This window comes from Tamandua tetradactyla, chromosome 8, assembly GCF_023851605.1.
Source record: "Tamandua tetradactyla isolate mTamTet1 chromosome 8, mTamTet1.pri, whole genome shotgun sequence".
Classification (NCBI taxonomy): Eukaryota; Metazoa; Chordata; class Mammalia; order Pilosa; family Myrmecophagidae; genus Tamandua; species Tamandua tetradactyla.
Genome location: NC_135334.1, coordinates 101,437,169 through 101,452,205, shown reverse-complemented (window position 1 = coordinate 101,452,205; position 15,037 = coordinate 101,437,169). Strand labels below are relative to the sequence as shown.

At 36.0% G+C, this 15,037-nt stretch overlaps 1 long non-coding RNA gene across 1 annotated transcript in view; it reads right to left on the bottom strand.

Annotated features, from left to right (window-relative positions):
* Nucleotides 1-14,525, bottom strand: part of LOC143643704 (uncharacterized) — a 47,398-nt gene extending 32,873 nt beyond the window's left edge. The window contains exons 1-2 of the long non-coding RNA XR_013156337.1: nucleotides 14,398-14,525; nucleotides 12,607-12,729 (exon numbers count right to left, since the gene is read on the bottom strand). This is a non-coding gene — a long non-coding RNA (uncharacterized LOC143643704). The remainder of the gene's footprint in view (nucleotides 1-12,606; nucleotides 12,730-14,397) is intronic.
* Nucleotides 14,526-15,037: the final 512 nt, after the last annotated feature.

The following is a 15,037-nucleotide window of genomic DNA, read 5'->3' as shown; positions in this document are numbered from 1 at the left end:
GTACTCAGCCAATTCAGCCTTTCAAACTGTCCTCCACTGCTCTAACGGGGGTCGGGGGGGGGGGTCACTTTTAACTGCTGAAAGAAGGGAGCAATTCACTGATATTTACCTCTTGCTCTTACTCTTACTCTTCCTTGGATGTTGTACAGTTCTCTCCTGGACTCTTGACTTTTGAAATAGTTAATTCAGAGGATGCCTGCCTATTCAATGTTTGTTTTGGTAGAGTACTGATTCCTGGAGATTTCTACTCCAACCTCTTTTCATAATCTCCATTAACATCACATATCTTTCGTGCACTTTAAAAATATTTCTGTCATATGACCAGTCTTATCATGAATATTTTATTCCCCAGTCCTGCGATCAGTCATTTTGTACAAGGAATCCTGGATCTTTTTTTTTTTTTTTTTTTGAGAATGGTATTAGAAATCAAGATCTGCATGCTAAGTATGTTTGCTGCTGCTGGCATCTCATTGCTTGCATGCTTTCTCAGCCGACAGAGCAAGGAAATATATATATGTACAGAAATTCATGTGTGCACACATGTACACATATTTCCATGTAGTACCATCTGTTTCTATATTGAGCTAAGCATGAATGGGTTCATGCTGAACTCTAAATCTATTACTACACGAATCATTTTAGCTTCTTCCCCGTTTTTATCCCTAACCTCCTACTCCAGCAGTGAGAAACCTGGCTTTAATCATGCACCATCCATTCACTTAATTGTTCAGTTCTATTATACTTGTATAGCAGTTTCAAGCTTTAAAAAAAAGCATAGTAAAATATTTATGACTCAAAACTTCCTATTTGTACTACTTCCAAGTGCACAATTGAGGCTAGAAACTGCATTCACAAAATTATGCGACCAACAGCAAGACCCACTTTTTCATCATCTCAAACAGAAACTCTGCACCTATATAGCAGTAAGTCCCTGTTGCCCTCCCCGCTCAGAATTTTAAACTCATACCTCCATGGGAAATAACTTTGTCAACTTATGCACAGTGTTTAATGTATGGTTTCTTTTGCTTTTAGTTTTATAGACTCCACTCATTTCTAAAGTGACTTGTCAAATCTCTCTTTTTCTCCCACCCTTTTCAGTGAGAGTGCTTCCTACATTTATAATACAATTTGATTGCTCTGTAGCGTTCTGTATTCCTGTCTCTGATGTCCTTGCCTTCCTAAATTATTATTTTTAAAAAATTGCATGCATTAAAGTTCACTGTTTGTAGTGCTATCATCTTTTTTTTTTCTTTCAAGTTGAGATTTTCCTGGTTCTTATTACGATGAGCACTGTTTGACTGAAACCTGGATGTTTTTGGTATTATAGTATGAGCTTCTGGATCTTATTTAAACCTTCTGTTTTAGCTGGCTTCGTTTCACACTGCTCTGGTAGGTGGAAGGTGAGTGCAACCTCATTACTTTCCAATGTAGAAGCATGCTCCCACTTGATCTCTTTTGACATCCAATGTGGTGAAGGGTTCTTTGTTGCTTCTGAGTGGGAGTGGGGTTCAGTCTCCACATTCCATGTCTGCTGATGACACCCCAGCCAGGAAAGCCAGTTCACATTTCCTAGTTCATATTTCCCATTGTGGTATATACTGACATGAAAGATGGGGTGGCCTGGTTACCATTGGGTCATTGGTAAAGTTCTGAATCTGCCCTAGGCCATCTTTGACAGCAATCATCTTTTGTTTTTTGTTTTTTTGTTTGTTTTTTCCTGGTATTCAGTTGAACCAGATAAGTTACATATAAATTTGTCTGTTTTGCTAAACTGACCTTTTATTGGCTTTTGTTTTACTTTGTTTGAATAAAATAGCTGGCTTTTGTCTGGGCTTTTATTTATTTATTTTTTTCCTTTTCCTGCATCCTTTGATGTTTCTATGCTTCTAGTTTTTTTTGTTGTTCTTGCTGTTTGTTTGCTCGTTTGTTTTTTATAGCTTCAAATCTAGAATATATGAGACAAAAAGAAAACCTGGGTAACTCACCACCATGTTGTTTCTTGAGTCCTCAGGCCCATAGCTGGTCTGCTTATCTTCCTACATTTCAGAATATTCTTGTTTGTTAATAAAATTAGTAGGATTTTTAGGTGTATTCAGAAGGAGGAAGAGGGCAATGAACATTTATTACATCTTCTCACTTCTCATGGTGTTTCCAATTTACTATATAATTAAGTTACAATTTGAATAATTAGCATGACTTCTACTGTGCAATGTCATTCTAAATGCAAATATGAAAGCATTCAACATGTATGCAGATTCATTAAAAGTATACATGTGATATTTTGTACTTCGTACATGCATATGTATTTCATGCTTATTATATTAGTGAAAATCTTCTAAACATGTTTTTATTTAATTCTTAACACACACACTTTCAACTCCATATTGTACTTTTGACTTACTGGTGAGGAACGAAAGATTGAAATTAAAAATATCTTTGAGTTCCCCTAGCTATCTCTTTCCTTCTGTTTCATCATTTTCAGCTTAAATGCTTAGACATTTCAAAATAATATGAATAAGAAGTGATATGACAGTATACCTCGATATTTTGTGTTTCTTTGTAAACCATTGCCTTCTTTTTGTGTTTGAAATAAGATCTGGTTGAATGGAAAGCACAGTGTCATCTTGGGGCTGTAAATGCCCCTTCTCATTCAGTCACAGAGGTAACATGCTTACTTTGTATTCATTTTGATTCTTGTTGAACTTTGGATATCCTGGCCTACCAGAATTTTGTGATCACAGGGTAGACAAATGGGACAGCAAAGAACGGTATATATTGTGAGTAAGTTTTCTCCTCTCATGCATGCTCCATCCTCCCATTGGAATTCACTTATAAAACACAAGTTCCAAGACAAATTTATTATGGATGTGAAGACAGTGGCACCAGAGGCTCATGGGCCTTCTGAATTCATTGTTTTGTACAGTTGCACAGGTCACACTCATACGAAGCTGCGAGCTGTGAGCCCAAAATCAAAACTCTAGCCATATTGCTAAATTGCACACAAACCTTTGACAAATTTGTCTCCCTAATTACTCCAAGCTCGTTAGCTTACAGAGGCACTCTACAACTAGACAAGCACTCGTTATCCTTATGTCATGCTCTGCTATACCTTCTCATATACCCTATATTATAGCCATATTGGACACAGTCCTGAAGTCTCTCGTCTGTGCATTTGCTCATGATGTCAAAGATGCACTTATGCTTCAAAGTATAGCACAACTGTTCCCTCCTCTTTAGAGGCTTCCTTACTGCCTGCTTTCTTCTCCCCATAAGACGTGAATTATGCCTTCCTTTAAACTGTGAAGGACTTTATGTGTACTTCTTTTTAACCTTATGCTTTACCTTGCATTATTGATGTACTTAAGCAAATACTTGAGATTTTAGGGCACGATCTCTGGCCCACTTATTTTAATTGCTTTAAAAATATTCTTTGGCAGCCAACACAAGAAAAAAGAGGCTAAATTGGTCAACTTATTTGATTTCTCTGTTTCATTCTTCTTGCAGTAACCTGATTTCTTTTCAAGCACCAGTTGTGTCAGTGGACTGTTTCAATTTTGAAAACTGCATTGAAACAGTGGTGCTGAATCTATTCGATGTAATCATTCTTATTTGTTCTTTCTCAATTCCAAGCAGAGTAGGCCTACAAACCTGAATCACCCAAAGTCCCAAAACTCAAACTACCATCAGGGTTCAGCTTTGCATAAAAAAAACAAAAAAAACAAAAAACAGCCTTTTCTATTATCATTTCAAGGTTAAAAAAAAAACCCACCTCTCTTCTAGTTTTGATGTCTCTGCAATGCAGATTTTATTTACTTGGGAGAATATTACAGTTTCACATCCTGCTTTCCTCCTATTTCCATAGATTTCATGAAGTGGATTTAGGAATGAGCAGATTGCTGAGGCTTCTTTTCACTGCTCATCTCCCTGAGAGCTCACCTTTGCAAAGCCCTAAATGCCTGATTATACCTCCTAAAGAGACACCTGTGCACTTCACATCCAAAAAGCATTTGCTCTCTCACACGTGAAGGCAAAATCCTTGGAGAGTACACATTATAAATAAGTAGAACATTTCATGGTGGTCTAAGCTAGCATTATAAAAATACTTATGCCACTGCTTTCACATTGAGTGCCATTAAACACTTTTTAAAGTAATCTCCAATTTAAGAGTGGTACATAGATTTTCTTCCTGTGTTAATTCAACTTGAAAGATCTCATTGCTCTCAGGAGCAAAGACTGAAACTATAGTATACATTGTATACATCTGAGACATTGGACTGTATGGGTTGAAGGATCATTAAATACTTGCATAATTTATATTCAGATTTAAGCCATTGATGTTCAGTGAAATACATTCCAAAAAAAAAAAAAAAAAGGATTGAATGCTTTGCATAAATGATGCTATCACAAATTCACTGTGTTTTTTTCATGGTTGTAGCCCAAGAATACCTAGGACATAGTCAGTGCTCAAATATATATATATATATATTCAATTAGGGAAAGAATGATCTGTGCCATTTCATGAAAATAAACAAAAGTGATCCTAGTCATACTTATAATGTACTAATGAATCAAGCTGTGATTTACAACAAATTCCCTTTTTGAATCTTAAAGAAAAGAAAAAAGGCAAATTTTCCATCTCATTCAAGTGAGAGGGTGTGATGACCATTGGATGAAAACAACCCTATTCTCTTGGTAGATCTTGTCTTACAGTGAAATATATGCATCTAATGGTGCAGCTTGACACAATACATTGAGATTTCCATATTTGCTAGCTTTAATTCCACAAACACTATAATAGGCTTAACTATAGAGAATGCACTAGTTATATGGACCATTCTGGTTTCTGTACATTAATAGCATGTAAATTAACAGCATGCTAGTCTCTTTAAGTAAGTAGTTTGTTGTTTGGACAACTTTAAAATTATAAGTAATGGATATCCCCTGAGAAAATACAAACATATGTACACATATACACAATTTGAAGAAATACATTGACTTCCAGAGGGTGGAAGGAAGTTTCTCACTCCTTACCACCACATCCCCCTACCACCAAGGAAATGTTTGAAGTTTTACTTTCAAGATGTGGGCAGAGCTCAGCATATAGACTGACCCTCCTTGGAGTTGAGAAACAGTGAGTAACACTGACCACTAATGTAAATTAATTTGAAATAAATGGATTTACGCTGAAAAAGAAACTTCTAATTCTAATTCTCTGGAATATCATTGTATTTATTTGAAAAGAGCTTTTCAAAATTCCTTGACACTTTAGCCATGATTAATCCTAACATTTAAGACACTAAGTATAATTTGGAGGGTAGGATGTGGGATTCATACAAATTCTATTTTTGAAATATCTGTTTCTGGATTTTCATCTTCCTTATAGAGGTAGGAGGGAAAAACTATTGACTTACTTAATGCATTAGTTAGGGTTCTTTAGAGAAACAGAATCAACAGGAAACACTCTTTATTGCGTATATAAAATTTATAAAAGTGTCTCACGTGACCGGGGGAACACAGAGTCCAAAATCCGCAGGGCAGGCTGTGAAGCCGAGGATTCCGACGGAGGGTCTGAATGAACTCCACAGGAGAGGATCACCCGTCAAAGCAGGAAGAGAGTCTGTATCTTCTGAATCCTCCTTGAAAGACTTCAGTGATTAGATTAAGCATCACTCATTAAAGAAGACACTCCCCTTGGCTGATTACAAATGGAATCAGCTGTGGATGCAGCTGACATGACCATGATCTAATTCTATGAAATATCCTCATCGCAACAGACAGGCCAGCATTTGCCCAACCAGACAAACAGGTACCACCACTTGGCCAAGTTGACACATGAACCTGACCATGACACTTAATATGACTGATTTACATTTCTAGCATTAGATGATCAGACCAGATAAAAAGTCCAGGAGTAGCACTGGAGTGGCAATGGTATAACTTTTTCTATGAACTTCTCTTTTTCCTTGTCTCAGGAGTTCCAGGCGTGGAAGAATTAAGTTAGAGTAGGATATAGGTCCACTCCCAAATATTTAGCCTAATAGAGAGGCTTAGAAATTCTGCTCACATAATTACTTTGAAAATTATTTTCCGATAGCACTTTTCCTAGCGCTACTCTTCAGAAGCAGCTGGTGGTACTTAGCCCTGCTGGCATTGTCCTGAGGCTCAAAACTCCTGATTGTATTATTGGCTCTGCCAGTGATTCACTGTGTGTCCTCCAGCAAGTTGCTTTCCCAACCAGACATCTGATTTCTCATTTTTAATATAATCTTTGAACTGTACGAAGTCCATCATTGAAGTTACGTAAGTCTCTGACAGGTCTACTTTTGATGAGAAAGTAAAAGACTGAGTGATGTGTAGATTTGACTTTGTCTGTGGCATCCCCCCCATTTAAGCTGTGTGAAATATCTCAAAGGGTGGAGGCAGCAAGGAGAGAACACGGGATGCAGAGAATCTAGGATGCAGAGGAACTAGAACAGAGGTTAGAGTTCTGGTATGGTAGCACTAGGCATATACATTTATTTTGCACTTTCAGAAAAACTAGTGCAAATGAGAAAGAGAACTTTAAATTTTGTTAAATTATAATGCATTTAGATTTAAAAACTGATAGTTTACTTGTCAGAAAACTTTTTAGAATATTTAGGTCCATATAACATCAGAATCCTTTTTTCTACTTTAATTTTTGTTAAATGTAAATACAGATCAAATGTGCAGATAAAAATTTAGTAAACTGAGATATCCTATTTGTCTGCCTTAATAATTCTTACATAATGTATATGTTGAAATAATGAAATTTTCAATATTGAATTACAGAAAATACAATATTAAAATTGATTTCAGCAATTTTACTCTTTTTTTGGCATGAAATGAATTTAAATTTAGTTCATTTAAAATTACTTGCATGGCTTTCATTATCTTTCTATTGGATAACACTATTCCCAGGAAAAACAAATATAGATTATGTGGTTCTGGGCCTGTTTGGATTTGATTGGCGAAACTGATTGCTTAACATCTCATGGGAAGGATTTGATTGCTTGACTTCAGTTTGTCTCTTTTCCCTAAATGTCCCCACAGAGACCAGAGGGTTACATTATTTTGCACACTTTTGATTTTGATTCATGATTTCAAGTTTTATGACTAATTTATGAGTTATTCACATTCATAAAATTTTAGAACTGATTTCTCTTGTTTTATCTAATCTGAGCCTTAAAATTCAAGTTTTGATGCAGGCTGCTAGGCATTGAACTCTGGATCCATCAGTACTGGCTTGATTGCTAGAGGCAAATATGCAGAATTTTGACCTATTAGTTGATTTCTTTTTAATGTTGGTGTATTAGTTTTTTAAGTTGATGGAATGTAATATACCAGAAATGGAATGGCTTTTAAAAAGATAATTTAATAGTTTGAAAATTTACAGTTCTAAGCCTATAGAAATACCTAACTAAGGCATCCAGGGAAAGCAACTTTAATTCAAGAAAGGCCGATGGGTCTGGGACACCTCTGTCAGCTGGGAAGGGACATGGCTGGCATCAGCTGGTCTCTTGCTCCTGAACTCTGCTACTTTCAACCTCTATTCCAGTGGGGGGTCCCTCACTTTGCTTCTCCAGAGCTGGCTTTCATCTCTTGCCTTCCAGTTTCTGGCTTGCTTAGATGAGGCATACAGCAATGTCTGCTGAGCTCCAAGCATCTCCCAGTATCCATCTTTCTGTTCTAAGCTCTCTTCAAAATGTTTCCTCTTTTAAAGGACTCCAGTAAACTAATCAAGACCCACCTGGAATAGTGAAGTCACATCTCCATCTAATCAAAAGGTCACACCCACAAGTGGTTTGTCATGTCTCTGTGGAGATATTCTACCCCAAAATGTCTGCACTATAGTATTGAATCAGAATTAAAAGAAATGACTGATTCAGAAGTCTGAATCAGGATTAAAACATGAATTTTCTGTGATGCATATTGGATTCAAACTGGCACAATTGAGATTACATTAAAGTAGTACATCCATTCTAGATTATTGAGAAGAGAAAATGAAGAGATCACAAAACTTGGGAAATATTAAATGATAATTTGATGTTAGCTTTTAATATTTTAGTATTACTATCTACATATTGTGGAAAATAAGTACTAAACTGGTTTGCAAGTGGCAAAAAGAAGATACATTAAAGAATTTGAGGGGGTGCTCTCAGTCTTTGATAAAAGAAGGTAAAAGAAAATATTAGAAAGAGTAGTAGGCAGAATGAACAGCAAAGAATGAGTGATTGATTCCATGCACACACCCACACTACACACAGGAGTATCAAATTCTAGTGTTGACGTACTTTATAATGAAATGTTTTAGTCTTGTTAAGATAAAAGTGAGGGAAAGGGGTAAAAAGCTATTGCTAAACATGGAAAAGGTAAGACCCTGGTGGAGATGCACCCCAGAATGGAAGTGAAAGGAGATGTCCGTGTACATTGAAAAGGAAAAGATAACTCAGGAAATATATGTGCACAGGAAAACATAGCCAGCTATCAGCTACTGTTTCTTAAGCAGAGTGGTTTGAATATGGTGTTATCTCATCATTTGCTGGAGGTACTTTGAATATGGTGTTACTCTTATCAGTTGGTGGAGGAACAGGTGTAAGACAGAAGAAAAGGAAAGTCAGTATCCTAACATGCTGAGATCTGAATTTTGATCACGGTGGATCCTTGGTGGATTCTAGAAGAGAATTTGAGCCATTGGAGACCCAGAAATATGTGGTTGATTCAGGGGCAAAACCTGACCCGCTGACTCAAAAGCTGCAAGGCTTTTCCCACCAGTGTTACTTTCGACACAGAACTACATGATTCTCACAAGCAACCACATGCCTTAGAATGTAAACCTTTTTATAAAAAATGTCTCTACTAAAAGGACATTTAAAAATAAACGAGGACAATTAAAACAATAATAATAATAGTAATATGTTTCCTTGCAAAATCCCAAGGAAGCAAGAAAAAAGTAACTTACATTATTTCAGTGAAAGATTTTTACAAAGTAATTCACACTTGTTAATGTTAGGTAAAAATAAGTAAATAAATAAATAAGACATATTCCCCTTTTGCTAATCTTTTCTAAATTAAACTCACTCATGGATTCCCAGAAGGCACTAAATATTTTCCCCTTTCTTGCTTCCTCTTCTAATCCTTTCCTTCCTTCTGCAGGGTGCTGCTACTTTTTTCCTTTTTATACCTTTCTTCTGAATTTATTGATATTTAAATTGGAAATAAAGTTTCTTCTGATGATACTAAATTTCCGTCAACATTTTTGAAGTTGTCCCTTAATTAAAGACACCAAAAAGCCAAGACACTGAGGTAGAGGCTGTTGGTGGGTACAGAGAAAGGCTGGCTTTTGTGTTTACAGAAAAAAATATTGTTTACCAAGAAAGGCCGTCCTTTGTGTTTATAGAAAAATTTATTATTAACCAGATCCAGATGATAAAAGAGGGTATAAGCAGAATTGTATTCGAATTGAAAAGGTAGATAGCAATCTCTCTGGGATACAAAGGAAAGGCATCAATGAAAGAGACGACTTCGATATGATTTTTGAAGGGAAGGTAGGAATCTGAGTGAGGATGGCATGATGAGGGAGGGCATTCCGAGTAAAATAAGCAGTACCGAGACATGGGTAATGTGATCGTGGAACAGACCGGCCAATACGTTGGGTAGAGGGCAGCATAGGGCACTTATGGAAGATAACGCTGCAAGGGTGGGAAGGTATTTCAAAAATCCAACTGCACAGTGTGTATTCTATTGAAGATTTAAGGGGAACCCTTGGACGTTTCAAAACAGGAGCGTGACATCATTTCAGACCTCACAAACAGGAAGTGGTGGCAGCATGCAGGCAACATTGAAACAGAAAAAAATTCAGGGTGGAAACAGTAAAGAGTTGTTAAAAAAAAAAGGTAGAAGGTAACCAAGGGGTGAGCTAAAAGTGTTTAAAATGGAGATAAAAATGAAGTACATCTACAGAAATAGGGAACTAATATTGTTGCATATGTATGCAAATTTTTTAGTCATCCTTATAGTGTCCATTCTATTTTCTATACATATTACTACACATTTTAAATATTTGTCATGCTTTGATTACATACACTCATATGTATTACATATAATATATAATTTCCATACATATATATACATACATATATATATACACATACATATATATATATTCTTTTTTTTTTGCATGGGCAGGCAGTGGGAATTGAACCCCGGTCTCTGACATGGCAGGCAAGAACTCTGCCACTGAGCCACTGTTGCACCCCCCTACATATATGCTTTTTAAAACATACTTTTAAATGTCTGAATACTGTATATCTTAGTCAGCTAGGGCTACTAACAAAATACCACAGAAAGGTCAGCTTAAACAACAGGAATTAACTGGTTCACAGCCTTGAAGATGAGAGGTCCAAAATCCAGGGGTCAGTAAGGCTATGCTTTCTCTGGAGTTTGTAGCGTTCTGGTGCTGATTTCTCAGCAATCCTGTGTAACGTGGCCGTCGGTCTCCTCTCTCCTCCCCTGCCTTTTACTGCTCTGCATCTGAACTTCCTCTGCTAATAAATACTCTAGCCATATGGGATTAAGACCCACCCCAATTCAGTATGACTTCATCTTAATAGGGCCTTAGAAGATCCTATTTACAAATGAGTCCACACCCACAGGCTCCGGGAGTGAACCTGTCTTGTGGAGGACATGATTCAATCCCCAGCACCATTTCTTTGGATCTATTCATGGAAATGTATAAAATCATCCCTCTTGTTGAAATATATAGGCTGTTTTCAGCTTTGGGTTATCATAGCTAATACTGTGATAAGCATCAGGCTGCTTGGTATCAACCTCTGTGCTACCTTCTATCACCATAATCATCGTTTTATTTGTCTGACTCTCCTGAGAGACTGAAGGGAAAACATCTTGCTTTATTCATCATTGTTTCTGCTAAAATTAGGACATATCATGTACTAAGTATTATTTTTACTCTAGATTAATTAATTAGGATATTCTTCTGAAAAGAAGCAGTTACAATTAAGTACTGAATCAAAGAGAATGAATGTTGTTATGGTTAGAAGAATGATGTCAAAATATAGAAATTTGTATTACCACCACCATCAGTAAAATCAGCAAACATTAAGCAGCCCTTGTAGGACAACATTGTCCTGGTAATTGGAGATAAACTCTGCTACAATTTGTCTCCACATCATATCTTCTACCTTTCCCACAATATGCTCATTTCCTTCTGAAGGATGACCATTTCCTCAATGGTTACAGAACATTCATCCCCTATTCTACTCTATCCTACATATGGGCAAATGACCTAGCTAAATCAAAGGAATTATCTCAATAAATATTTTATTTTAAAGTGATTCTGAATTTACAGAAAAGTTGTTATGATGGTGTGGAGATTTCCCATATAACTCATACCTAGCTTTCCATATTTATTAACATGTAACATCAACATGGTAATTTTTCACAATTAATGAGTCAATATTGATACATCATTATTAACTGCTGTTTATACATTATTAATATTTACTTACCTATTAAGTAAAGTCCTTTTATATTTTCTTCCAAGATCTCATCAACAATAACACATTACATTTATAAGTCATGTCACTTTAGGATTCTTTTGGCTAAGAATAGGCTAAGACCCCTCTGGGACATCTTTGTGGACTTTCCTTATTTCTGATGGTCCTGACAGTTTTTAGGCATACTAGTCAGCTATCTTGTAGAACTCTCTTCAACTGGGATTTGTCTGATTATTGTTATTAATATTAATTTCTCTTATGATGAAACTGCCATCTAGGGTCTTGGAAGAAAGAATACATAGATAAATCCATCGTCATCATATCACTTCAAGGATACATACCATATACCATCAATATAACCAACCAGTATTGGTGTTAATTTTGATCTCCTGGCTGAGGTAGTGTTTGCCAGATTGCTCTACTGTAAAGTTATTCCCCCACCCTTTCCATATTTTACTCTTTGGAAGGGCATCACTAGCTGCATTCCACATTCAAAAAGTGGGGAGTATTATCATGAATTATTTGGAATTGATTTGAATGGAATGAATTGTCTCTTCCACTATTTATATATTTACTTAATTATTTATATCAGTAAGAATGTATGGCTATTTATGCATTATGGTCCAGTACTACCTAATTTATGCTGTGGCTCAACCTGTTCCAACATTAGTCATTGGGAGCTCTTTTAGGTGGTTCCTGTGTCTCTTCAACACACCTTTAACTTCTGGCACTACAAGGTGTCCCAGGATAATCTTTTGCATCTCCTGTCTCAGCCCTAAACTCAATCCTTTCTCTAAGAAGCTGGGTGGGAGGTATATGGGAGCCATTTATTGGAGAATAGTATTAGAAACCAAAATCTGGATGATAGGTTTGCTCATTGCTCACTGCCGTTCTGGGTCCTATCAGCTGACAGAACAAGGAAATACATGTTTGTATACTAACCTGTAAGTGTAAACATAGCTATAAACACGTGTACATGTATCCATATGTATCTATAGTAAGGTCAACATCAATTCATACATACGTCTCTCATTCTAAGCCATCATCACATGGATCATTGTAGCCTTCTCACCTTGCTTATCATAACTTCTTACTCCATAGTGAGAAACCTGGCTGCCACCATTGGTTGTTCATTTACTTAAGTGTTCCTTTCTGGTGTACGTGTGTAGTGGTTTCAGATGTGTTAACCTGTATGCTGGTGGGAAACAATGTTATTAACTACAGTAAAGTGCTGATGTACAGTTACTTTTCCTTTTAGTCTTAGAGATTCCATTTATTTCTAGAGTTACTTAGGTTAGGATATTTTCCATCTCCTTCAGTAAAGTTGTTTCATACATTTGTAGGACAGATTATTTTGTCACAGTTTGAGTTACATCCTGGGATCTCCCAACCTTCTATATTATTATTCTTTTTTAATTTGCTTACATTAAATTTCACTCTTTTTGCTGTAATGTGCCATGAGTTCAATAAATACATAGTGGCATGGGTCCACCATTATGGGATCACCCAGAACTGTTACACTGCCCTAAAAACTTCCTTTGCACTTCATCTGTTTACCCACCCTTCCAAACCAACTCCTGGTAACTGCCGCCTTGTTTATTGTCTCTATAATTTTCTCCCTTTCAGAATGTTATATTGGTCTCATACAGCATGTAGCCTTTTTTTCAGACTGGCTTCTTCTATTTAGCAATGTGCATTTGTTTCATACATGCTCTTCCATGATTTCATAGCTCATTATTCGGCATCCCAGCTCAGGATTCGATTTTGTGCATGTATTATAATTTGTTTATGCTTTCACCTATTGGCATCTTGGTTGGCTTCATTTGCGGGAAATCATGAAGAAAGTTGATAAAATCACTTATGGAGAGGTTTTGTGTGGCAACCATGTAATTTTAATCTTTAGCAGAATATGCAGAAGTTATAATTAGTTGGTTCACATTCATTCCTATAAGGTGCTTTGCCCCAATTTTTCCTTTTATAAGACCATTCTTATGTTTCTTCTTCTCATAATTGTAGAGCCACCTTTTTTCCAGTCTATTCCCAGACCTGTTGTTCCGATCCCCTCCTTGAACTCGTGAGCTCTGATGTTCTCTGTCAATAACCCCCTGTGTCTAAGTTGGTCAGAGTTAGTTTTTTGTTGTTATTGTTGTTTGTAATCAAAGAAGACTGAGTGACACAGGAAGTCAAATCAAGTTCCAGGACAGAGGTTTACAGTGGGAATCCAATTGGGGAAGCTCAGAAAGCAAAATCAGTCTCCTTAAAGATGGATGATTTATTTACAAATATTTTCAAAGTTAATATATTACTAAAACCATATCATTATTTTGTATTAACATGTATCTGATTACTAGGAAATTGGTAAAGCTCTTTGTGTACTAATTAGATTTTCATGTGCAAAATGATGTGCTTTATGGAGATGATTTCCACTTTTATTGGGGAGGTAGAGGCAGGAGTAATGTGTTAAACACAGATGAAAATATAGCACTACATTGAATTAGATATTTTTATGTCCATTTATATGATAATAAGGCTTAGAAATATAAAGTGTGTTGAAGCTCAAATAATATTACACAAGAGACATATGAACATTTTTCATATAAAAGTTCTCAGCGCATCTATAATACGCTCCTAAAGAGCTTTATTTTTACAAATGATAAAATGGCTTCCTATTGTATCTGGTGTATCAGTAAGCCATTAACAATGGAATAATTTGAGAAGCTATTAAACAAATCCCAAAGGAAATTGTTCTGCAGAAGGCTCTAATATATCATATAAATGTAAAAGACTTCAAAAATACCATCCATGTATTTAAACTTTTCTTAAAAGTTTAATATTTTCAAATACTAAAAAAGTTTTTACATACCTCTGGGAGACACCAAAAGAAGAAAATAAATTGCATTTGCGCAACACTGAATGATGAATCAAAACTGAGGTCTTCAAATGACTGCTAAAATCTTTTATTGTCATATCCACCATGACTGTGAACAATACTTTTGGCAAAGGACAACAGAAATGAGTTTACCCTGTGCATCATTAAAAAGATGCATTGTGATGCAATAAAGAGTAATTGGTTAAGTCAAGAAAAGTAGGACATTAAAAAGAAAAAAAGTATTTGTATTTAGCCTTGGAAAATGCTATTATAATTAATGCTATGAGTATAAGCCAAGCATAGCTGTGAATACTGTGGGACAATATGATGGAGAGATTGAGTGACTTTGGCCAAAAAAATGATGGCTTTTTATTTGGATAATTATATCTTTGAAAACCAAGCTCAGAAAATGGCTTTAGCAGTATTAGACAACTAGTGATGGACAGTGTATTTATTTCACAAATAAAGGTCCTTTCTCTCAGCCACTCTTAGCTCTCCATGGAAAACACCTAATCAAAAGGTCCCACCCATGATTGGATGGATCATATCTCCTTGGAGATGACTTAATAAAAGATCCCACTCAGCAATATTGAATCAGGATGAAAGAACATGGCTTTTCTGGAATACACAACAG